Source organism: Rhinatrema bivittatum, chromosome 3 (assembly GCF_901001135.1).
Source record: "Rhinatrema bivittatum chromosome 3, aRhiBiv1.1, whole genome shotgun sequence".
In the NCBI taxonomy this organism is placed as follows: Eukaryota; Metazoa; Chordata; class Amphibia; order Gymnophiona; family Rhinatrematidae; genus Rhinatrema; species Rhinatrema bivittatum.
In genome coordinates, this window is record NC_042617.1 from 511967652 (window position 1) to 511993539 (window position 25888).

Genomic DNA, 25888 nt, shown 5'->3' on the forward strand with positions numbered 1-25888 from the left:
TCTCAAACCTGCCATGCTTTGCATCTCCAGTCTGTCTTGCCTTGTTTCGTCCAGCCTGCTCTGCCTTGCCTGACTTGCCTCGTCTTGTCCAGTTCTTCTTGTCTTGATCCTGCTTGTATCCTTGGTGTGAAGGTTGCTGAGGGACTTTCAGTATACTTCAGTGGAGGATAAAAAAAGTTAACCTGAAGTTTGTGAGGCTTCATATGACCAGTGAAGTGGTTCTTGTCCATACTGTTAATTCCACCTTGTATAACTGGATGCTGTTATACTGAAGATTGAGACTGTCTTAGCAGTCGGGCTTAAAGTTCTATGTCAAGTGGATGAGGAGTCTGGCCTCAATGATTCATGGTCAGGAGTTGAGTCCAGATTTCACAGGAAAAAATCCTCTGGCAATACTATTGCCATCTCTTAACAGAGAGGTTTCTGGATTTCCCGCGCTGGGCTCCGTTCTGTGACGGCACCCATATGTGAGGACTTATTACATGCCTGGGCAAAGTTAGCATTAAAAAATCTATGCTGAAACAAGTAAAAACATCAGCCCCAATATCATTTGAATCTACCTGCTTACTTTAACCACAAAAGCCAGTATTTGCGTACTTTGGGCAATTTTTACATCTAAGACAACTCTGCTTGTCAGTACAAAAATATGAAGCAAGAGCATGTGAAATGAAACTGATTTTCAATGAGAGGGTAACCAACTGGGATAATAAAATGCACATACAAAAGAGGATGGTGGGCTATGTGACTAGGTACTAAAGTTTCAGGCTAAATCAAAAGATTCCTGTTTGGTGTGCATTCTTCCTCATTCACTGATTTAATGGCAAGTAAATAGGAGCATTAAAGAACATTGTAACATTTTGCACTTACTCCTGGTGTTTCAGGAAATGCCTTTATTTACTCTAAAGAGACCACGAAACAGAGATTATCTGGTGAATTCCACCTTTTTTTCACAAGATTGTAGCGTAGACACACCAAATGAAGGCAGACATACCCCTTGTGGATGGTGCAGTGTGTGTGTGTGCGAGATCCTTTAATAGGGAGGTTTTACATTTTCCCAATCAGCACCCCTTTATCCTAAAACAAAAAAAACATATGTTTTTGCAGGAATCATCTATGTTATTTAATGCTCTTGTAACCTTTTTGTAAAAGGGCAAGACTATAATTAAATTGAAGATCAGGATATGAGGGCACCTTAGTTGTATCTGTTACTTAAAGAGGGAAGTGCCTCTAGTGTTAGGTAAAAGCAGATCACTCTGAAGAGGATTTAACTTTTTCATCCACGGGTTTCATTCTGTGGTGGTGATTCTTTTTCATCCATGAGTTTGATTCTATGGTTGTGATTCTTTACTTTTTAATGCAGAAGTAACAGAGATATATTTACACTTGGAACACGATTTATCCACTTGGATTTAACAGCAATATCTATTGGGCAGTATTGTATTAAGAGTAACATCTGGTTCTCTTGTATTACTTTGTATATAGGCAAGATCATACATAAATAAAAAAAAAAAAAAAGAAAAGAGCAGGATACAAGAGCACCTTAGCTGTATCTGTCGCTTGATGGGGGAAGTGCCCCCAATGGCTCTATGGGTTGGAATATATCATTCTGAAGAGGATGTGACATCTCCAGTGTTGGTATGACCACAGGTTTGAGTCCATGATGGTTACTTCTCATTTTTTAATAAAGATATATACATCTAGACTCGGAATATAACTGATCCATATGGATTAAATAAGGACATTTGTTGGGCAGTACCTTATGAAGATCTTGAATTACATGCGTGGTGGTTTTTTAAATGCAAGAAAGAATGGGTTTGAACATTACATTTTTTGAGTCCTGACAGTTATCAGCAATAGTGGTATTACTCTTTTACAATGTCTTTTATAAATGGGACCTTGAAATCTCAGAAGAAAGGAGCTTGAATGTAATGACTGGCTGTTGAGGACTTTTAAACAATAGGGGTTTTTTTATTTTTTTATGTGAGGATATTCTTGCCATTATCATGTTGTGAAGAAATTTCCCAATCTCAGTAAGTGATGTTTGTTTGTTGTTGTTTTTTTTTTTAAACTGTTTGATCTTCTCCCTCAAAAACGAATGTTTTTGTTTAACAGACTACTAAGAAGACCCTGATGCAGGCAATGACTGCCAAAACACTACAATGTTGGGCGTGATTTGATACCAGCATCTGCTCATATTAAGAGAGTGATATTGGATACTAGTGAATGTCCATATTAAAACAAAATGTTTCTTGAAGGAAAAGAAAAGTGAACAATTTTTATTTTTTAATAATTTTATTTGCATAAGACAAAAAATATGAAAAGTTATACAGGTGGGAGCTGCACTACCTTATTGAAATGGGTGGTAGTGGTTGAGCTGATAGATGATTATATCTAAAGATAAATGTGTGTATAATGGCAATTAAGTGAGCATATGATACCAGCTATTATAAGACACACTATATTAACAGAGAGAGAGAGAGAGACTGATTGACTGACTGACTATCTGTAAGGCCCCTGTAGTAGTTAGCTATTTATGCTACTATAGGAGGCCCACCTAGCAACTCGAGGTGAGGTTTAGGTAGTAGTGTAGGGGTTAGGGGCTATTTTTACCTGCAGACTGAGATGTACGAACAGAACAGTGCACTCTTGTGAAGATTTGATGTCTTTTGGAGTGTGGAAACTCACACAACAATGAGATTTGAACAATGTTCTCTCAACCTAGCTAGTTTGAGATTTGGAGCTGCGTAGTGACAGAAAGAGCAGTAAGAAATATCTTGTACCCACTTTTTCTGAGTCTTATTAAACACAAATGAACAGAATTTTGGAATTATCCAGCAAAGCATTGGGTCTCAAACTTCCTCAAATCACATCAGCCTCCACAAAATACATTTTTAGATCTTTATTACTGAGCTGAACACAGAGATAGTAAATTTAAAACAAGCGTGTGCACCTATTTATGCGTATATGTGGGCACAAGTACATATGCGCCAGAATTTTATATCGTCCACGCAAGTGTGCATGCATTATATAAAATATGCCTAGCACACATATGTGTGCTCCTAATTTTAAGCAGTTATACAAGGAAATGTTATTTGAGTATTTTCCTTAAGGACTTGACGGCTTTTGCACATTGAAGTAAGCACATATTATAGCATATGTACATGAAGGAAATTCCAAGTTTTACCAATTACTTCACTGGTTTGCCCAGTCTGTCTCTAAGTCATCCAGACACCAGTTTACCCAGTCCCCTCACCCATTCTGTTTTTTGTTATGAAGAGTTTTATTCTGACTTACACCCAAAAAAGAGCAGACGTACGTATGTGCAAATATTAGCCCTTCGTGCACTGCATTCATTGGTTATAAAATCGGGATTTATGCATGCAAATGTTGGCCCTGCCCTGTAACACCCCACCCTGCCCCTATTCTACCCCCTTTTTATTCCCCCCCCCCCACACACACACATACACACAATAAAAGATATTCGTGCACTGGTACTTGCGTGCATATGTGCAAGGTTTCTAAAATACCCCTACTGCGCTGGAACATTATTTGTGCGCATATCTGCACCTTTTTGCATGCGCATTGCTTTTTTGAAATTTCACCTCTTCTTGGATATTCTACCTAGAATAGTCCAAATCATGATGCTTGGACTGTTCTGCTAGAACTCAGAAATCTACTTTCCATTTTTCACAAGCTAGAACTTTGCTGATCAGTATACTAGTTAAAAAAAAAAAGAAAAAAAAAAGTGAAATAAAATCTCATGGATGAAAATATCAGAAAAACTTGTCTCTGTTCTTCACAGAAAATAAGTGGCAACGAGTTAAACATTCCAAATCCTGATGACTAAAAGCAACAGGCAAATCTGTACTGGAAAAAATGCAAGCCACATATGGAATGAATTTAGATTCTTATTCATCTCCAGCAAGCAACTTATTCTATACATTTACACTCAGATTCATACAGAATTAGTCACTTTTGTACTCTGCTGATTCTGGATATGATTTTGTTAACGAGTTAACCAACCTTGAGTAGATCTTATAGGGTTGAAAAGCCAATTAATTCAACCTTAGCTGTACTGAAAGTTCAATAAAATACCTCAATGTATTATCAGGTAATAATTTCATTTTCTAAAGATTCCACTAAATCTGTGTAGAAACTAAAGTTATTTACCTGTAACACTGGTTCTCTAATGGACAGCAAGATGTTAGTCCTCACACATGGGTTACATCATCCGGTGAAGCCTAGCACGGAACTTTGATTTCAAAACTTCTAGAAGCTTTGAGCACATGCAACCCTAGCTCTCTCCCTGCCTTCCAGACAGGGTCTCTCAGTCCATTACAAAGCTAAGACTTAGAAAAACCAATTCCAAGGGAAGCAGGAGGGTTTTGTGAGGACTGACGTCCTGCTATCCATCGAAGAACTACTATTCATCGAAGAACTACTATTATCATTAAGTAACTTCACTTTCTTCGAGGACAATCAGGATGGCAGTCCTCATATGTGGGGCCTCCCAAGCTACAGACTACCTCAGACAAAAGGGAAAAACAAAATAGTGCCAAAAACATTAATGCTTTGGGTATCGACAGACCAATATCACATTATCTATTTATCCCTTTTTTTTTTTGTGGCAGTCTGGACCAAATAATGGGCCCTAAGAAGGAATGGAGTTGGTTCTACATTTTAAAGAGACTCCATAAGGCAGACTGTTTAAAATTCAACTTCATGTCAGGAACCCCTGCCATACCAGGGGTGTGTTGAGAATGTATGGAGAAAATCCCACTTCCCTCTTCAAATCGGATGCAGTCAAAGCTCCAGTATAGAGAACTCTGACATGCCTCACTGGACCCAAGTCCTCCTGAGAATGAAAAAAAAAAAGAACAATTCACTAGACAAGAGAAATAGAATTCTTTTCTATGGTTATTACCGTTTTTTTCAGTCTCAAGAAGAAAACCTCAGTAGACTATCTGGGCTCTACAGATGGAAGGCTGCATATTATTTGAATCCAAAGAGTAACAGATTGTATTTACAGACATGACATTAGTTAGTGACTAGAAACAATTTACTATGAAAAAATTTTGAAGAAAGTGTGAAAGGTACCAGGGTCTGTGACAGACTCTGCCACACAAGTGACTACTAACAAAAATGTGACCAATATCAGAGATTACACCAACAAGAATGCAGAAGCTCAAAAGAGCTTCTGACCAGTTTGCTGAGATCCCATGACAAAGTGGAAAGTTTGGCAGTGAGCTTCGACTGAAGTCCAGCCAATATAAAGCATAACTAAGGCCATCCTGTGATGGACTTACCTAGCACATGGTGGGAGAAACACCAATTTCACCCAAGAGAAAATGAATCATATTGGATTATCCAACTGCCACATGAAAAAGCAAAAAGCATTTTAAACAGATTTCCAGCAAATCCAGGAAAAGGGTAAAAATCCTAATAGCCTTATGTCAAAGACCTTTTCTTTACCGCCATGGTTTCCCTCTTAAAATAGCTTCAGGATGCCAGAGGAATAGGAAATATATTACCGAACAGAATGTATTGCTGCAGGGATTGTGGCAGCCCCCTAAGCTGTACAGATCAATGTTGGGCAATTCCCCAACCTTACTAATACCCTGATGAACATTCACTCAGGGAGTTTCCACTGAATCTGTCTCGACCAATAAGGAGCTATGAGAAACTTAGTTACCTAGTTTCTTCTCAGTATACCTAGGGCCTGAGTGAATTGAATAAAATCCAATAAAAACCAAATATTCTAGTGAGGAAGAATGCACACCAAACAGGAATCTTTTGATTTAGCCTGAAACTTTAGGAACTAGTCACATAGCCCACCATCCTCTTTTGTATGTGCATTTTATTATCCCAGTTGGTTACCCTCTCATTGAAAATCAGTTTCATTTCACATGCTCTTGCTTCATATTTTTGTACTGACAAGCAGAGTTGTCTTAAATGTAAAAATTGCCCAAAGTATGCAAATACTGGCTTTTGTGGTTAAGGTAAGCAGGTAGATTCAAGTGATATTGGGGCTGATGTTTTTACTTGTTTCAGCATAGATTTTTTAATGCTAACTTTGCCCAGGCATGTAATAAGGGCTTTAGCACCAAAATAATTGGCGCTAAAACCCCCTGGCAAACCTAGCACATCTAATGTAAATTGCAGGGTAATAAGCTTTATCCCACTGTGAATGCCCAGCATGCCATGATATTCTCTGCCACAGGTGTCTCTCTTCAGTCTTCGCTTTTCCGCGCTGCCGTTCGCATCGCGGGACTCGAGCCTTCGCGTTTCGTAATTCTTGTGACTGAAAAAATCAATAATTTCTTGATATTCTCTCTCATAGGAGCTCTCAAGCTCGCCGGCTGGTGAGTAACATTTTCATTCTAATATTCTTAGGAATTTATTTTTCCTCACACTCGCATCCTTCGATGGCTGTCTGTTCCAAAATGGCGACGGGATTCAAAAAGTGCCCCGTTTGTAATAGGAACATGTCGATAACTGATCCGCATTTGGAGTGTGTACTTTGCCTCGGAGAAAAACACAATGTCAGTACATGCCCCAAATGTGCAGAAATGACAGTAAAAGGATGGAAAGCCAGACAAGAGAAGATAGAACATCTGTTTTCTCGTCAGTTAATCCCTTCTCCCTCGAAATCATCGAGGTCATCTCCGGCTGGAGCGACCAAAAAGGTTTTGCTTAAGAAACCGCGTCCGGATGGCTCCGGTGATCGCCCGTCCTCTCCATCGTCGGTACTATCGACCAAATCGGCAGAACACCAGAAATCCAAACATCGCCATCGACATAGACGTCCATCATCTTCGACATCGTTGTCCCAGGATGAATCGATGCCAAAGCGGCCCAGACAGCAGGAAACACCGACACCTTCGATGCCTGGGCCTTCGCCGTCGCCCATTCCAATCACTTCGTCCATGGACACCTCAGTACCGCCACCGCGTACACCATTGGTGATTTCACCAATTGTACAGCCTGAATTGTCTACATTAATAAGACAAGCGGTTCTACAAGCTCTAAAAGAGCAAAATATTCCGACGATTCCGTCGATGCCGACATCTGTGTCGATGCCGACACCGTCCGTGCCGATGCCTCCAGCATCGATGCCGATAACTTTCACATCGATTCCGATGCCTCCAACATCGATGCCGGTAATAATACCGATGCCGGTGGTACCACTGATGACGGCATCCTTCTTGCCGCCCAGGATTTCGACTGGTTTCATAACCACTACACCGAGGCTCGGGACACAATCCACATCACTCTTTGCACATATTCCACCGAGCCCCTTAACGTCAGTGCCATCGGTACCATATCCACCGACGATGACATCGACAGCATCCCCGTTACCATCGGGCCAACCTGCACTGGAACCTCCAGAAGTTCAAGATGAGGCCTTTTATCGACACCTTTTACAAAGGTATCAAGATGTGATCGATACTTTACCACCTATTAGGCCGCATACTATGCCTGCAGATTTTTCCATCGATGACCCACAGCCTGGTCCTTCAGGACTCCAGGTCCCACCTTAACCAATGCCAAAATCACCTTACAGAGAAGATTCAGAAGACTCCTGGGATGATGAACCCTCTCAATTTTCTTCAGAGGAGTTCATGTCTAACCCTTCTTCTCCTGATCGAAGAAAGAAGTCACCCCCAGAAGATCTTTCCTTCTCCTCATTCATACAAAGCATGTCTGACTCAATCCCATTTAAACTTACAGCAGAGGAAGACACAAGAGCACAAACCCTTGAAGTGCTACAGTTTGTGGATCCACCCAAACAAGTACTGGCAGTACCAGTACATGAGGTTTTACTAGATCCCCAAAAACGAATCTGGGAACACCCAGCTTCTATCCCTGCAGTGAATAAACGTGTGGAGACTACTTACGTAGTCCAACCAGCTCCAGGCTACCACAAACAGCAATTACCACACCAGTCTGTAGTTGTGGAGTCAGCACAGAAAAAATCTAAACGTGTGCGCCCGCACTCATCCATTCCACCAGGCAGGGAGCACAGATTCCTGGATACACTAGGTAAAAAGGTCTACCAGAGTTCCATGTTGAGCACCAAAATCTCTGCGTATCAACTCTACATCACTCAGTACCAGAGGAACCTCTGGAAGCAGATGGAAGAGTTCATAACCTCTTTACCCACCCAGTTCCAAGAGCCTGCACAAGCTATAATAACAAAGGGATTGGAAGCAGGCAAACATGAGGTGAGAGCAGTCTATGATAATTTTGAGACTGCTTCCAGAACAGCAGCAGCTGGAATCACTGCTCGCAGATGGGCCTGGCTGAAAGCTTCTGACCTCAGAATTGAGGTACAAGACAAACTTGTGGACCTGCCCTGTCTTGGTGACAATCTGTTTGGGGACAAAATTCAAGAAGCTGTACAACAGCTTAAGGACCACACTGAGACTCTGCGTCAGCTGTCTCAAACCCCTCAAGAGCCTACTACTCAGTTTTCTCATCGTCCTCTATGAAGAGATATGAGATGTTCCTATTATAGGCCACGCAGATACTACCCACACACTTCTAGGGGTAGATCCAGTAGACCTACACAGCGCTCTCAAACCAGACAATCCAGACCTGCTCATCCACAACCTCCTGCACAAACAGGCCCTGCAACAGGCTTTTGAAACAAAGTCCAGAGAACAGACCCAACCTTGCAATCCCAAGCCAAATCTACCAGTGGGAGGAAGAATATCTCATTTTCACACAAATTGGCAAAGCATAACATCAGATCAATGGGTACTTTCCATAGTCTCTCGAGGCTACAAACTAAATTTCACCTCAGTTCCTCCAGATTTTCCACCAAAATCCTGCCCACAACAAAATTCTCAACTTCAACAATTACAAGCAGAATTATCCACCCTTCTGAGATCCAGGGCCATACAACCAGTGCCCCGGACACAGCAGGGCAGAGGATTCTACTCCCGATACTTCCTCATTCCAAAGAAAACCGGAGGCCTACGTCCCATCCTAGACCTCAGAAATCTCAACAAATTTCTAAAGAAAGAAAAGTTCAGGATGGTTTCTCTAGGCACCATGCTTCCACTTCTTCAAGCAAGAGATTGGCTTTGTTCTCTGGATATTCAAGATGCTTACGCTCATATTCCAATATACCCTCCTCATCGCAAGTACCTGCGCTTCAAGGTACACCATCAACATTACCAATACAGAGTTCTACCATTTGGACTGGCGTCTGCTCCCAGAGTCTTCACCAAATGTCTAGTGTTCATAGCAGGACACTTGCACAAAGAAGGTGTCCATGTTTTCCCATATCTAGAAGACTGGCTCATAAGGAGTCCATCTCAACAAGGAGCAATAACTTCTCTCACTCGAACAATTGCTCTACTTCACTCCATGGCGTTTCTCATCAGTTATCAAAAATCCCATCTCACTCCAACTCATCTGCTTCACTTCATAGGAGCAGAGTTAAACACAGATCTAGCAAAGGCTATTCTACCTATAGACCGTGCAGATGCCCTTATTCTACTTGCAAACTCCATTTCCTTACGGACACAAACCACAGCCCATCAGTTTCTGATACTGCTAGGTCACATGGCATCCACAGTTCATGTTACACCAATGGCAAGGCTTGCCATGCGAGTTGCCCAATGGACTTTAAGATCACAATGGATTCAAGCCATTCAACCACTTCATTATCCAATTCAAGTGACCCACCAACTAAGATCATCTCTACTTTGGTGGACCAACAAAGGCAACCTTTGCAAAGGCCTACCTTTCCAACAACCAGTCCCAGAGATTACTTTAACTACAGATGCATCCACCTTGGGATGGGGAGCTCATGTAGACAATCTCCACACTCAAGGGACTTGGCCAAAACTCAAAGCAACATACCAAGAACATAAGAACATAAGAAAATGCCATACTGGGTCAGACCAAGGGTCCATCAAGCCCAGCATCCTGTTTCCAACAGTGGCTAATCCAGGCCATAAGAACCTGGCAAGTACCCAAATACTAAGTCTATTCCATGTTACCATTGCTAATGGCAGTGGCTATTCTCTAAGTGAACTTAATAGCAGGTAATGGACTTCTCCTCCAAGAACTTATCCAATCCTTCTTTATGACGTGCTGGGCAGATGAACCCCTCGATGACATGGGGGAGAGGTCTCCGGAGCTGCCTGAAGTTGAGTCTGTAGTCCTGACGGACTATGGTAAGGACCCATCTGATCTCTTCCCAGCCGATGCGCCTGCCTTCTACTGGGGGATCCATTGTGAGAGAACATAAGAACATAAGAGAACATAAGAAAATGCCATACTGGGTCAGACCAAGGGTCCATCAAGCCCAGCATCCTGTTTCCAACAGTGGCCAATCCAGGCCATAAGAACCTGGCAAGTAATGGCAGTGGCTATTCTCTAACTGAACTTAATAGCAGGTAATGGACTTCTCCTCCAAGAACTTATCCAATCCTTTTTTAAACACAGCTATACTAACTGCACTAACCACATCCTCCGGCAACAAATTCCAGAGTCTAATTGTGCGTTGAGTAAAAAAGAACTTTCTCCGATTAGTTTTAAATGTGCCCCATGCAAACTTCATGGAGTGCCCCCTAGTCTTTCTACTATCCGAAAGAGTAAATAACCGATTCACATCTACCCGTTCTAGACCTCTCATGATTTTAAGCACCTCTATCATATCCCCCTTCAGTCGTCTCTTCTCCAAGCTGAAAAGTCCTAACCTCTTTAGTCTTTCCTCATAGGAGAGTTGTTCCATTCCCCTTATCATTTTGGTAGCCCTTCTCTGTACCTTCTCCATCGCAATTATATCTTTTTTGAGATGCGGCGACCAGAATTGTACACAGTATTCAAGGTGTGGTCTCACCATGGAGCGATACAGAGGCATTATGACATTTTCTGTTTTATTCACTATTCCCTTTCTAATAATTCCCAACATTCTGTTTGCTTTTCTGACTGCCGCAGCACACTGTACCAACATTTCAATGTGTTATCCACTATGACACCTAGATCTTTCTTGGGTTGTAGCACCTAATATGGAACCCAACATTGTGTAATTATAGCATGGGTTATTTTTCCCTATATGCATCACCTTGCACTTATCCACATTAAATTTCATCTGCCATTTGGATGCCCAATTTTCCAGTCTCACAAGGTCTTCCTGCAATTTATCACAATCTGCTTGTGATTTAACTACTCTGAACAATTTTGTGTCATCTGCAAATTTGATTATCTCACTCGTCGTATTTCTTTCCAGATCATTTATAAATATATTGAAAAGTAAGGGTCCCAATACAGATCCCTGAGGCACTCCACTGTCCACTCCCTTCCACTGAGAAAATTGCCCATTTAATCCTACTCTCTGTTTCCTGTCTTTTAGCCAGTTTGCAATCCACGAAAGGACATCGCCACCTATCCCATGACTTTTTACTTTTCCTAGAAGCCTCTCATGAGGAACTTTGTCAAACACCTTCTGAAAATCCAAGTATACTATATCTACCGGTTCACCTTTATCCACATGTTTATTAACTCCTTCAAAAAAGTGAAGCAGATTTGTGAGGCAAGACTTGCCCTGGGTAAAGCCATGCTGACTTTGTTCCATTAAACCATGTCTTTCTATATGTTCTGTGATTTTGATGTTTAGAACACTTTCCACTATTTTTCCTGGCACTGAAGTCAGGCTAACCGGTCTGTAGTTTCCCGGATCGCCCCTGGAGCCCTTTTTAAATATTGGGGTTACATTTGCTATCCTCCAGTCTTCAGGTACAATGGATGATTCTAATGATAAGTTACAAATTTTTACTAATAGGTCTGAAATTTCATTTTTTAGTTCCTTCAGAACTCTGGGGTGTATACCATCCGGTCCAGGTGATTTACTACTCTTCAGTTTGTCAATCAGGCCTACCACATCTTCTAGGTTCACCGTGATTTGATTCAGTCCATCTGAATCATTACCCATGAAAACCTTCTCCATTACGGGTACCTCCCCAACATCCTCTTCAGTAAACACCGAAGCAAAGAAATCATTTAATCTTTCCGCGATGGCCTTATCTTCTCTAAGTGCCCCTTTAACCCCTCGATCATCTAACGGTCCAACTGACTCCCTCACAGGCTTTCTGCTTCGGATATATTTTAAAAAGTTTTTACTGTGTTTTTGCCTCTTCAGCCAACTTGCCGTCACAGTTTGCCACCCTCTGAAGCATGTGGAGAAAAAGCCATGCACTGGGCCAAAGGGCTGCATACATGACTGTACAAGCCACTTGTCATGCCACCAATCCTTTCCTCCCCCACATCCACCCCCCATTTGGGTGCCATTAGCCACTAACTCATAGGCAGAGATGGAATACAGAAAGAAAAGTTAATTACCTATGAGCCAACCATCACCATACAGGCCAGCCTCAAACTTTCAAAGGGGCCCGATTGCCTAAGTATAAAGGAATCATGTGTGGCTCCCGGGAACCTGGCCAAGAAGTTGAGTATGCACATTCAACCGTCACAGACCACTTGCATATTGATGGAGTGAACGAGCTTTCTGTTGAGGAACATCTCCTCCCTCTGATGGGGTGGAGGGGTGGAAGGATAGCCATGTGAGTAGATTGCTCCAGCAACATTGGGAAAGTGTGCGAAGGCATAAAAACCTCTTTTCAAGTCCATCAAGTCCTGCCTGTCATGAGGAAATGCGGTCAGTGACTGCTTCGATGACCTGGTGAGACAGCGTGAGAAAGTGGTTTAGGACATTCCCTCACCACTCCTATTGTGGTTTGAAAGCTGCTTGCCATGAAATGCAGGGCGGCCAACAGTTTGAGGCCAGGCGCAGCGTGAGACCTTTTGATGACCGCATCCAGATCCCATTGAATTTCTTCATATAATTCCAGGATTGCCCAAGAGATGAGCCGAAACCTGCTAAGCACAAAGTCCTCTGGCATACCCAGCAAGAATGTTCGTGGAGGAAAGATATGATCCCTGTATTTCCAGTGCCATGGTTGCCTGCGTGCTGGCCCGGGCCCTGAGCCTGCGGGACCCGTGGCTCTGCCTGCGCTGCTGGTACCTCCCTAGGAGGCCTTGGAACAAACCTTGCCTGTTCTTGAGGTTGTTCTTGTTCCACGTGTTGTCGTCTGAGGCTAGCCTGCTGAGTTATCCAGTATGCTGTGACAATTACGCTTGTAGAGCAGGTAGAAACTGGTGTTTTTATTGGGCCAGGAAGTTCTGGTAGATGTCCGTTATCATTGCTGTTTTTATCACATGCGATACTCGCCGCAATGATAGTCTGATCTGTGTTATCGCCTATGATGATGACTTTTTTCACCCTACCGCAAAACAAAAAGGTGGTTATTTCCCACGATAGATACTGCGATAATGTGTGATACTGTATCGCACGCAGCACTTGCAGACCCTAATTTCCATTGACCATACCAACACTCCTCCCACTTGATTACTAATTCCAAATTTGCAAACTTATTTTGTGATATGCTATTTATCGCATGTGTTACGGTGTTATCGCACGTGATAACGTCCTAACGTGATTTGATGAATGACCCCCATAGATAATAGTCTCAGTGCTACAGTTCCTTTTAAAATCAAATTGATTTGGGTACAGTAACAAGTTTTCTTCCAGATTGTCTGTCAGCTGATTGAGTACTCAGTTTTTAATTATTTTAGCTGAAAATGAAAGAAAAGAAATCAGGTGATAGCTTGATAACTGTTTGGGGTCCATGTTTCCATTTTTTAGTAACAGCTGAAATAATGCTCTTTTTATAACATTAGGGAGGTAACCTTCTATCAATGATAAATTAATCATATTGGCTAAGTAAGATGAAATTTGTTCCTGAACCAATTTTAATAGACCTACAGAAATAGGATTTAATTTACATGATGCTAGGTACAATTTTAAAACTGTTGCACTTCTAGAGCCAATACAGGGGTACATTCTTCTCAACAGGAGGCCACTTTGCAAGATGTTTTAGAAAATATTTCTAGGATTGGAGGAAACTGCTTATTTAAATTTTCTAATTTGTTATTAAAGAAATTTGAATTAATCACAGCTATATTATAATATTGATTTCTTTTAGAAGTTTGACATGGATTTAGTCAGATTTTTTACAGTAGAATACAATAAGAAGTAAAATTTAAGACCCACGTGCGTTTGCTGTTGGGTGCACATGGACACGCTGATTTTACAACATACGCATGTTGTAAAATTGGCTATCTGCATGAGCATGTGTGCATGATTTTATATTGATGTGTGCATGCGCCTGCGAATGCCGTCTCGAGTGCATAAGTTGGGAGAATTTAGTAGGTATGCGCAGCCACACAATAGGCCTTTTTCCAATTCGCCCCAGTAAAGGAGAGGACTTCCTAAACCCCCTAGCTAACTTGCCTTCCTTTTACCCTATTAGCCCCACTTACTAGCCTCATTTTTTTTGTTACACGACTTACAGGCCTTCCATAGCAGAAATAAAGTTACATGTTAGTGGATCCCGGCACGTGCTTGTGCATGTAACTACTTATGCGCTGACTTCATGGTGCAGTCCTGGCCTTCCCATGACCAGCTCAGACCACACCTCGCCCCTTTTTGGAAACCTTTTTTAATATGTGAACTGGGAGATATGTGCGTAATTTAAAATCCGTGTGGTGCACGCCAGGCCGAATCACATGCATATCTCCCGGCTTTGGCGCTCATAGAGCTTTTAAAATCGACCAGTATTGCATTAAAGCCAGTAACCCAAATTATCACAAGTACAGTTGTAACTTGCAATTAATCCTATCACAACTGACAGTGTCAGTCTGCAGACAGTGTCAGTCTGCAGACAGTAAAGGAATGAATAAATTAATATTAAGTATCAACTACTGATTAGTCCCTCTTCTGTCATATGAGCGTGAAAGGACCAGTCCTTTCTTAGAAGACTGTCCTTTCAGAATTCTAGGGGATTGATTCTTTCACTGACGTGAAAGTGAAGGGAACAATCCATTGCCAGCAACAGAACAGCCCTGCTGGAGGAGGTAAGGTCTTCTCTGGCAGGGGTTCCTGTGTGGGGAAGGGGGATTTGGAGGGCTTGAGAAGTTTCTCATGGTCTAATTTACTTTTTTAAGGGGAGGGAAGGGGCTGGAAGGAGGAGGAGGGCTGCCCTGGCTGATTTCATTTAAAAGTGAAAAGGAAGGAGAGAGAGAGGGGCTGAGAGGACCAATTTGGACCCAGAGCTAGACCTAGTCCTGGACCAGCACTACCTAACCTGCTGGGCCATTTTAACATGAGGGGGAAGGAATCAGCATGCTGGAGAGGGAGGGAGAACTTGCCAGGCAAATTCACTCAGCAGGCCTGGCTTGGGTAGTCCAGGTCACATATCAGGGAACGACTTTTTTTAAATTTTTTAATTTTTTAAACATCCGTAGGCATGCAAGTAGAACACGGGTCAAAAGAAACACACGTTTTCAGTTTAGTATGATTTATTTATGCCTGGTCTCTTTGCATGTCATTAGATTCCTGTATCCCGCAGGGACCCCTCCCCCCCCCTTTTTTTTAACATGCATGTTAAATGAAACCCATAAAATACATGCATTGGCGACATGCCTACTATTTTTTAAACTTTATTTAACGCTTTTCTATGCCGACATTCATGAAAAGATTCGTATCAAATTGGTTTACATGGAACATAGGGACTAACTTAATAAACCATACAACAAGAAATAAAAGTTACATATAACAAGGAGAAAGAACTTGGGGGGCTAGGGTAGCCGGGAAGCAAAAGGGACAACATAATTAGGAGGAAAATATACGCTGAGACTAGGCGGGGCGTCTAGTCAGGTGAGCTGAGTCTGGTTGGGTGGTATATTGATGTTTTAGAAATTAAGGGAAGGCTTGAAGGAAAAGCCATGTCTTAATTTTTTTTCGAAAGGTTAGATGGCAGGGTTCCAGTCTGAGGTCCGTCGGCAAGTTGTTCCAAATGGCAGGGCCCGCTGTGGAAAATGCTCGTTCTTTGGTGGATAATAGACGCGTGGATTTAGTTGGTGGGACTTGCAGGGTTCTTTATACGCTTCTCTGATGGGTCTTGAGGATGAGTATAGTTTGAGTGGGATCTGAAGGTCTAGTGGTAGCTGATTGTGGATGGTTTTGTGGATTGATGTGAGGGACTTGTGCAAGATTCTGTATTTTATTGGCAGCCAATGCAGTTTCCGGAGGATGGGAGTGATGTGTGCTCCCCGGTTGGTGTTGGTTAAGATTCTAGCTGCTGTGTTCTGGAGCATCTGTAGCGGTTTGGTGGCGGAGATGGGGAGCCCTAGGAGGAGAGCGTTGCAGTAATCTGTTTTAGAGAAAAGCGTTGATTGGAGGACAGTTCTAAAATGTATGTGCTTAATTTCCAGCTATACTTCTGAAATGCCCCTCTTGAACACCTCTTTAAAGTGCTGCAATTAAGGGTGGAAATGTATTTAGAGAATTCAAAGGTAACCATAAGTTTTGAGCCTGGAAAAATTTCTCACTTTTTTTCTCATTGCTATTTTCCTTGGCATTTCAAGGTGAATTTTAAGACCTGCGCGTGGGAGCATATGTACGTGCATTTGTTGGCTCGAGCACATGGATGTGGCAATTTTATATGTGCGCGTACATGTGCGTACAGTTTTACATTGCACGCATCAACGAGCAAATGCCATGATCGCAAAAGTCGGGAGAATTTTATTAGATACGCACGCCTGTTCAATTACCTGTTTCCCCAGTTTTTCCCCAGTTCACCCTAGTAAAGGAGAGGACTTCCTAAACTCCTTAGCTAACTTGCCTCCTTTTTACTCTATTAGCCTCGACCCTTAAAACCCGCTGACTAGTATTTTTTGTTTCATGATTTACACGCTGTCCATAGCAGAAGTAAAGTTACGCAGATAGGGACCCCGGTGTGTGCTGGTGTGCGTAAATACTTACACGTTGATTTCATTCATATTTCCTGGAATGCCCATGCCCTGCCCCTTTTATGAAAAAAATGTTTAATTGTGTACCGGGAGATACACGCGTACCTAGGCGCCTCTTAAAAGCCACGCGGTGCACACTGGGCCGAAATATGCACAAAACTCCTGGTTTTTGGTGTTCCTAGGGCTTTTAAAATTCACCTGTTTATTTTTTTTCTCTTCTGAATTTTAGGAATCAGTTGGCAAATTCTGTGGATGTAGGCTTCTAGTATTTTTTTCCAACCCTTGCTAAAAGTACACATTTTTTAAAGTACGTACATACTTTGAGGCAATTTAAAATCCACTAATGCAGATTAAGTAAATTTACCTGGGCAACACCTTATTTGTACACATGTGGATTTCAACTAACCCTTTGAAATTTACACTGTAATTTTTATCTTAACTATGTGTCACGATGTAATTGAAAGAGAAGCTAAATGTCATTTTCCTTTTCCCAACAGAATTTGATTGATGCGGGTATCATGCTGTTCAATTCCATTTGAAAGACCATCAAGAAAAGATTTTTCCTCATATTTAATTTTTAGGATCCCTGCATTTTATTGCTTGTTGATTTCCTTGAAGTCCATTATCCATGAGTGATCTTTTAATTCCAGAAAGATAAAGGTATGTCTTTTCACATCAGTAAGATAAATGAACTAAGAATGCTTTATGATGGTGTGCAATGTTACAGCATCTTTAAATATAGTGGGAATCAATAAGACTTCTGAAAACTGGATATATATACAGTGAAACCTTTGTAGGTAAATTTCAAAAGGATTTATGCATGTAAAACTGAATTTTATGCACATAAATGGGCTTTTGAAAATTGTCACTTTTATATGCTAACTCCTTTGAAAATCCACTCCTTTGCATATTGAACATAATGTTTTCACTGGAAAAATCACTATAAGGAAAATTATATTACAGAGCTGCTGTTACACTCTTGAAAAAATAAGGGGCATATTAAATTGAATGAAGAGTATGAAAGCCGGTTAATTGGGATGCCTATGTCATAAAGTGAATCAGTTATATAGGAAATGACTGCAGATAAAGAATCAAGTGGTCCATCCAGTCTGTCTATTTGTAATATCTAAACATTCCTGTTGAAGTCTTAGACAGTCCTTTAGAATACTTTTCTAATAACAAGTCTCTTGTTTTTCTCTGTCTGTTTTTTTACTTCCTGCTGTCAGTAGAATGACAGGAACTGAGTTAGCTTAGTAGCATCACCTACTTGTACTTGGACCGGTGCTTTTCAATATATATATATAAATAATCTGGAAAGGAATATGACGAGTGAGGTTATCAAATTTGCAGATGATACAAAATTATTTAGAGTAGTTAAATCACAAGCAGACTGTGATACATTGCAGGAGGACCTTGCAAGACTTGAAGATTGGGCATCCAAATGGCAGATGAAATTTAATGTGGACAAGTGCAAGGTGATGCATATAGGGAAAAATAACCGTTGCTGTGGTTACACGATGTTAGGTTCCATATTAGGAGCTACCACCCAGGAATAAGATCTAGGCATCATAGTGGATAATACTTTAAAATCGTCAGCTCAGTGTGCTGCAGCAGTCAAAAAAGCAAATAGAATGTTAGGAATTATTAGGAAAGGAATGGTTAATAGAACGGAAAATGTCATAATGCCTCTATATCACTCCATGGTGAGACCACACCTTGAATACTGTGTACAATTCTGGTCGCCGCATCTCAATAAAGATATAGTTGCGATGGAGAAGGTACAGAGAAGGGCAACCAAAATGATAAAGGGGATGGAACAGCTTCCCTATGAGGATAGGCTGAAGAGATTAGGGCTGTTCAGCTTGGAGAAGAGACGGCTGAGGGGAGATATGATAGAGGTCTTTAAGATCATGAGAGGTCTTGAACGAGTAGATGTGACTTGGTTATTTTCACTTTCGAATAATAGAAGGACTAGGGGGCATTCCATGAAGTTAGCAAGTAGCACATTTAAGACTAATCAGAGAAAATTCTTTTTCACTCAACGCACAATAAAGCTCTGGAATTTGTTGCCAGAGGATGTGGTTAGTGCAGTTAGTGTAGCTGGGTTCAAAAAAGGTTTGGATAAGTTCTTGGAGGAGAAGTCCATTAATGGCTATTAATCAATTTTACTTAGGGAATAGCCACTGCTATTAATTGCATCAGTAGCATGGGATCTTCTTAGTGTTTGGGTAATTTCCAGGTTCTTGTGGCCTGGTTTTGGCCTCTGTTGGAAACAGGATGCTGGGCTTGATGGACCCTTGGTCTGACCCAGCATGGCAATTTCTTATGTTCTTAGTACTTCCTGCAAACGGTAGCTTCATAATGCTTGTTGCATTGCTGACTTTCTTCCATCACAGTCCTTTTGGGCATTTAAAACAAAACCAACATTTAGGTTAATGAGAAACAGTCCAAAAGTGAATTCTTTGCTAGGGGAGTGGTTTGAAACACCTAGTGGTTACCTCTTATCCTGTAAGTACATCCTTTGATTTGTATAACAAGTATACAGTATATACTTTATAGGAAAACTATTTCCACTTTTTTGCTGTTTCTTTTGGTCTGTCTCAATGACTTTTTATTGGGAACTTCAGGGCTAATTTAAAATCATATAAAATATTGTTATATTTGCTGTCTTTTATAAAGCTAACTGACCTCTTGTAGGTGACATGTAATACTGTCCCAAATGTACAACTGAATGTATCTCTTAAGGCCTGCCCTTGTTTCTGTGTCTTTAAAAGGGCAGGCAGAGAATGTAACAAGAAGTGTCCAGAAAAGATTTTCTTTTTCTATTTTCCACTTCATGCTTCCTTCATTGGTTGGTATACAAATTACCATAAGGAAAGTGTTTCAGGATCAGAGACCTCAACAGTAAACTGATTTAAGACTTCTATTTGTGGCAAATATTTCTTGGGTATGAATAGGAAGTACCATGTATGTTTTTCTTAAAATCAACATACAGTAAAATAATTTATGCTGCTTGGCATTTACTTTACCAGGTCTTTCGCTTTATTGAATTAGCTTGGATAAGATTTCAGAAAATATTTATATGTACATATGTGTGTATATATCAATAAATTGATCTACTGTATCTGCAGTAATTTGATGTACACATTCTTAGTTATTCTATTTTTCATACATATCCAAGTTTATTGATTCATTTATATTTCAACTACTTAATTTATTATTAGAGCAAATAAAAATAAGAGGCTAGCTAAAATCAACACACATTTTACATTTGATACATTATGCTTGGAAAACCACAGTGTTTAGTTGCAAGTCTAAGACTTTTGAGGAGACTTTACCAACACTTTGTTTTGGCAACTGTATAAGTGACAGTTTAGTTATTCACTTGTTGTATTGGAGCTTTACAAGACTAGATCTTTCTTGTGGAAGACTACTTCACAGGAAACTTTGGTAGCCAAATCTTTGTGTTCGGTATTATGCAGACAACTCAACTTCTAAGATGGGGCTGGAAGAGGTAGGATGGTTAGTACTAGATTTTGTGACTGCATTCACAGTAGATTACTTGGATCTCTGAGTTTATCTAAAATGTTCTTCATCTTGTAAGGAAATACTCATGATAGTGAATTATAGATCGGAACAATACTCCATTTTATTTTTCAGTATACCTTTAGTTTATATAAAGCTTTCTATGTCTTTTTTATACAAAACAATTCCAGTCTGTACTTGGGGAAGTGATGAATTTGAGTTTAAAATTCTATGAAAACAGGTATTTTCAGACAATTCTTAGTGTCACATTTCACCTCTAACATATACTGTCTTTGGACAGGTAGAGACACTCCAGATGTGGAGGAGTAGCTTAGTGGTTAGAGCAGGGAAACCAGGGTTCAAATCCTGTTGCTGCTCCATGCAACCTCAGGTACAGACTTAGATTGTGAGCCCACTGGGGATAGGGAAATACCAACTGTACCTCAATCTAATCTGCTTTGAAGAGCCTGAAAAGCAAAATATAAATCAAATAAAATAAATAAAAGGTTTGATTTTTGTGCATCATTATTAACTCCTTTCAGGTATTTGAAAGTCTGTATCATTTCTGCCCTGTCTTCTTAGGTTCTTCAATCTCATCTCATAAATCTTTCGGCCCAGAACCTATTCCATTTTGATTGCATTTCTCTGGACTGCTTCCATTCTGTCTTTATCCTTTTTGAGATATAGTCTTCAGAACTGAACACAGGTTACCAATAACCTGTAAGGGGCATTATCCGCCTTAGCCATCACCTTGGTCACTTCTCACTACCTTCAGATCATTGGATATTATCACTCTGAAATCTCTCTACCAGTCTGTGCACATCAATCTTTCACTCTCCATTATGTACACTTCCTTTGGATTATCGTACCTCAAATGCATGACCCTGCCCTTGGTATTGAATCTCAGCTGCCAAACCTTCGGCTAGTCCTTGAGGTTTTTTAAATCACTTCTCATTTTCTCTATATCTTCAGGTGTATTCCCACTGTTGCAGATCTTAGTGTCATCCATGAAAAGATGAACCTTATTTTGTAATCTCTCTACAATATTGCTCACAAAGATACTGAGCAAAACTGTTCCAGAACTGATCCTTGAGGAACTTCACTTTTTGATGTTCTTTCTTAAGAGCAGATTCCTTTTACCACTGTTATTTGATGCCAATTTGTAATCCATTCTACTACTTTGGTACTCATAACCAGGTTTCTCATTTTATTCATGATTTTCTTATGTGGGACTGTATCAAAGGCCTTGCTAAAATCCAGTTAAACCAAATTGAGTGCTCTTCTTTAATCTAATTCTCTAGTCACCCAATCAAAAAAATCAGATTTGTTTGACAGGTCCTTCCATTGGTAAAACCATGTTGCCTCAGATCTTACAATCCAGTGGATTGTAGATATTTCAATATTCTTTCTTTTAGAAGAGTTTCCATTAATTTTCCCACTACTGAGGTAAGACTAATTGGCCTGTAGTTTCTAGCCTTCTCCCTGCTACCACTTTTGTGATGCAAGACCACCGCTGCCCTTCTCGATTCTTTCAGCACTACCCCAGTCTCCAAGTATCTATTGAACAGATCCTTAAGTGGACCCACAAGTACTTTTCTGAGCTCCCTTATCCTGAGATGTATCTCATCCAGCCCCATGGCTTAGTCTGCTTTCAGTTTTGTAAATTCCACCCAAACTCTCTCTTATGTAAATGGGGTTGTATTTACCCAACTCCCATCTGTACTCTTGCAAACCATCAGCGGTCCTTCGTCAAGGTCTTCTTAAGTGAACACCAAACTGAAGTATTTGTTTACTGTTTTTGTTATTTCTTAGGCTTTATCCACACCTTGCTCCTTGTCTTCTTTCAGACTTAAAGTGCTAGCTCTGGCCTTTCTCTTTTCTCTAATATATCTGAGAAATATTTTGCCACTTCACTTTTCCTCTTTGGTGATCCTTTCTTCCACTTGAGTTTTCACTATCCTCATTGATATCCTCATCACCTTCAGGTTTAACCAGATCTTCCCCAGTTTCTTCCTTTTGAGATCTTATATACTTTGAAGCTGATCTTTTGCCTTTATTTTATCTGACCACCTACGTGGAGATTCATATCTGTTTTCCTTTTCCTCTTGCTTTTATTTACTTGTTAATTTTTCCCACTGTTCTACTTCTCCAGTCTTCTAGGTGCCTCCTCAAATTATGTTGCCATTTTACCAAATTCTGTATTTTGAAATCATAAACATGCTTTTCTGAAAATCAGTTGAGGTTACCTCACTTCCAATCTTGTTTAAAAAATGATCCTGCTCATGACCTTTCCACAGTGAACACTGAACAGAAGTATTTTTAAACAATGTCCCTTTTTTCTAGTCAGACTCTACATATTCCTACTCTTCACTCTGAGTCTCACAAGCAACTTTTGCACTTCCTTCTATCACTAACATGGTTTTCTAAAAGTAGTAGCTGAAAAGTAAGGGGGAAAAGGCTAGTGTTCATAAACTACAAGAGATCACAGAAAAAGGAAGAAAAAGCAAAATATCTAGAAAGAAAGCTGGGAAAATAAGAATGCAAAAATTAAAATGAAGATATCAAATATGGTAAAATGGAGACAAGCCTTTTATTCTTCGGCATGCAGGTGCTTTTAGTCTTGCTTTCTTAGGGACTGCAATAGAGAATCAGAATAAGTCCCAGCATGCAGTGGGGGTAAAATCAGGACTGAATCAACCTGTCTTGAAAATCTGGAGTCAGTTGGCAACCTTAAGAATAATTCTCCTTGCAGAGAATCCAGGGATTTCCCTGTTTCGAGAAGGCACCACAGCCAGAGAGATCCTAATAAACATCAACAAGATTAAAATCCCCTAGCAATAGCATCTGATCTTCCTTTCATAGCAATTTGGCAATATATCCCCTTTCCTAGCGTGTAGCAGATGGACTCAGGACCAATGGGTATAGTGTGCTCCTGATAGCAGTTGGAGACTGAGTCCAGATTTCTCATTCTGACGTCAGCACTATATATATACCCGTGCAGGAAGCTCTGCTCTTCAGTATTTCTCCGTCTCCTTAGCAATTCGGGACTATACACACGCTTGCACAGTGTTAGAAAATCCAAACTAAAGAACAAAATTCCAAACAAGAAATAATCTTACCTCTACAGACGAGCCCTGCTCTCCTGTGGTGATACCTAAGGGTCCCTCCCCCAGTCGAGAATTCCTGAGGTGATTTCCGAGATCCATCAGAGGTAAGCCTCGGTCCGGTAGCCGGTTCCTGGCGTGGACTCTGAATAATTTTGTATCATCCGCAAATTTGATAACCTCACTCGTCTTATTCCTTTCCAGATTATTTATATATATATTGAAAAGCACCGGTCCACGTATAGATCCCTGAGGCACTCCACTGTTTGCCCTTTTCCACTGAGAAAATTGACCATTTAATCCTACTCTGTTTCCTGTCTTTTAACCAGTTTGTAATCCACGAAAGGACATCGCCTCCTATCCCATGACTTTTTAGTTTTCGTAGGAGCCTCTCATGAGGGACTTTGTCAAACACCTTCTGAAAATCCAAATACACTATATCTACCGGTTCACCTTTATCCACGTGTTTATTAACCCCTTCAAAAAAATGAAGCAGATTTGTTAGGCAAGACTTCCCTTGGGTAAATCCATGTTGACTATGTTCCATTAAATCATGTCTTTCTATATGCTCTACGATTTTGATCTTGAGAATAGTTTCCACTATTTTTCCCGGCACTGAAGTTAGGCTCACTGGTTTATAGTTACCCGGATTGCCCCTCTAGCCTTTTTTAAATATTGGGGTTACATTGGCCATCCTCCAGTCTCGAGGTGCAATTATTTACCGGTATATTAAAAAAAACTTTAAGGCTCTATTACTAATTCTCATATTTATTGGGACAATGAAGAGAAAATGTTTAGTTCTACTGGAATGAAAAATTATAGCAAAATTCCTATTGGAAATTTATAATAAGTAAATTATATACTTACATGTACCATTGATAGTGTATCGGTAGCGGCACTTACAACTTTATGGGAACGCAAGGTCTATACTCTATTAGTAAAGTGAAATAAAAATTAAATAGAAACATCCTGTATGAAATGATTACAGCATTCTTGTGTAAAACTCCAAAAGGCTGCTAAAGAATATTTAACAAACACGGCAATGTTGAGAAAGTGAAGGCAGCGCTATAAATATAAAAACACAGGAGCAATGAGGAAATCAAATACTGAAACTAGTGTGTGTGTTGATATAAGGTAGATATATATGGTTCTTTCTTTTCAATTTTCCTTGCACCGCTGGTTGATAAGTTGAATAAAAGAGAAACTTTTTTTTTTTTTAATCTTATGGCCACTAATTTCAGTATATATTTTCCTCATTGTTGGCCAGAAATCCCACCCCAAACTCCTCCCCTTTTCCAAATTCGCATCGCACCATGCATTATGGTGCTTTTCGCATGTGTTAAGGCGTTTTTCGCATGCGAAAATGCCTTAATGCATGCGAAAAACGCTATAAAAGCAATTTGATAAATGACCCCCTTGGTTTGCTATGTCTTTGTGAGCGGAGGAGAAAGTTTGACGACAAATGTCGTTCAGCCACTCCCAAAATGGGAAAAGGAAATGAACAAATTTATCCCAGCCACTCTGTCTCAAGGAATGATGGTAACACTTTTTGACTCTGCGATGGGGATGAATGACATGTTGATAGGAGGAGGAATCACCGGCAAATTGATGATGGACAGAGAAGTGGAGCATCACATGGCCTAAACTGAAGAGTTGCCATGGTAGAGTATTGTTTCTTAAAAGCTTGACTCCTGGTGATGAAACACAAACCCTGGGTTTGTATTTCATGAGGGTAGTGGGTCAACTGCCCTCGTCCAATCTGTTCTTATATCGGGTAACATTGTCCATTCTGACATAGGGGTCATCCATGTTGAGTCCAGAGCGTGAGGAACATGGATAGTGGTTGCAATGAAACTGCCGATAGGGTACAGTTCTGAGATGTTGCAGTGAAGTTTGGCAAAAACAAATACATCTTCTTGACACCCCCTGTGTGCATTGTCTTTTGGTAAATGTCGATAGGAGTCAGAAAGGACCAGTTGACATAAGGGCCGAAAACTAGAGTTTGGAGAAATCGCATCAGAAAGGTAATATTTTTCTCCCAGTTGCTAGGGAGAAAGATTTTTCCATCCCTATAGGCATACAGGATATTATGGCACAGTGAATAATCATTGGAGGTATTATTTGTAGAAGAAAGCAATGTGAAATTTAAGGTGGCTTGGGGAAAGTTAATGAACCTCAAATTGTCTTCTAAGATCATTTTCACAATATTCCAGTCTATGATGGGAAAATTTCTTGTCCTTTATTAGCGCCATATTACTCTCCTTAAGCACCTTAATATTCCCAAACAATTATTGAATTTTCTTTTCACAAGGAGAATGTTTTTGAGAATGAGAAAACACAGTAAAAGAGAGATAATTTACTGAAGGCAAAAC

General features: G+C 40.4%; 1 protein-coding gene across 3 annotated transcripts in view; it reads left to right on the top strand.

Annotated features, from left to right (window-relative positions):
* Window positions 1–25888, top strand: part of NCOA1 (nuclear receptor coactivator 1) — a 1093244-nt gene that overhangs the window by 209747 nt on the left and 857609 nt on the right. For all 3 annotated transcript variants that reach the window (XM_029596190.1, XM_029596192.1, XM_029596191.1), the window contains exon 3: window positions 17385–17547. The gene's annotated coding sequence lies outside the window, so the exon portion shown is untranslated. The remainder of the gene's footprint in view (window positions 1–17384; window positions 17548–25888) is intronic.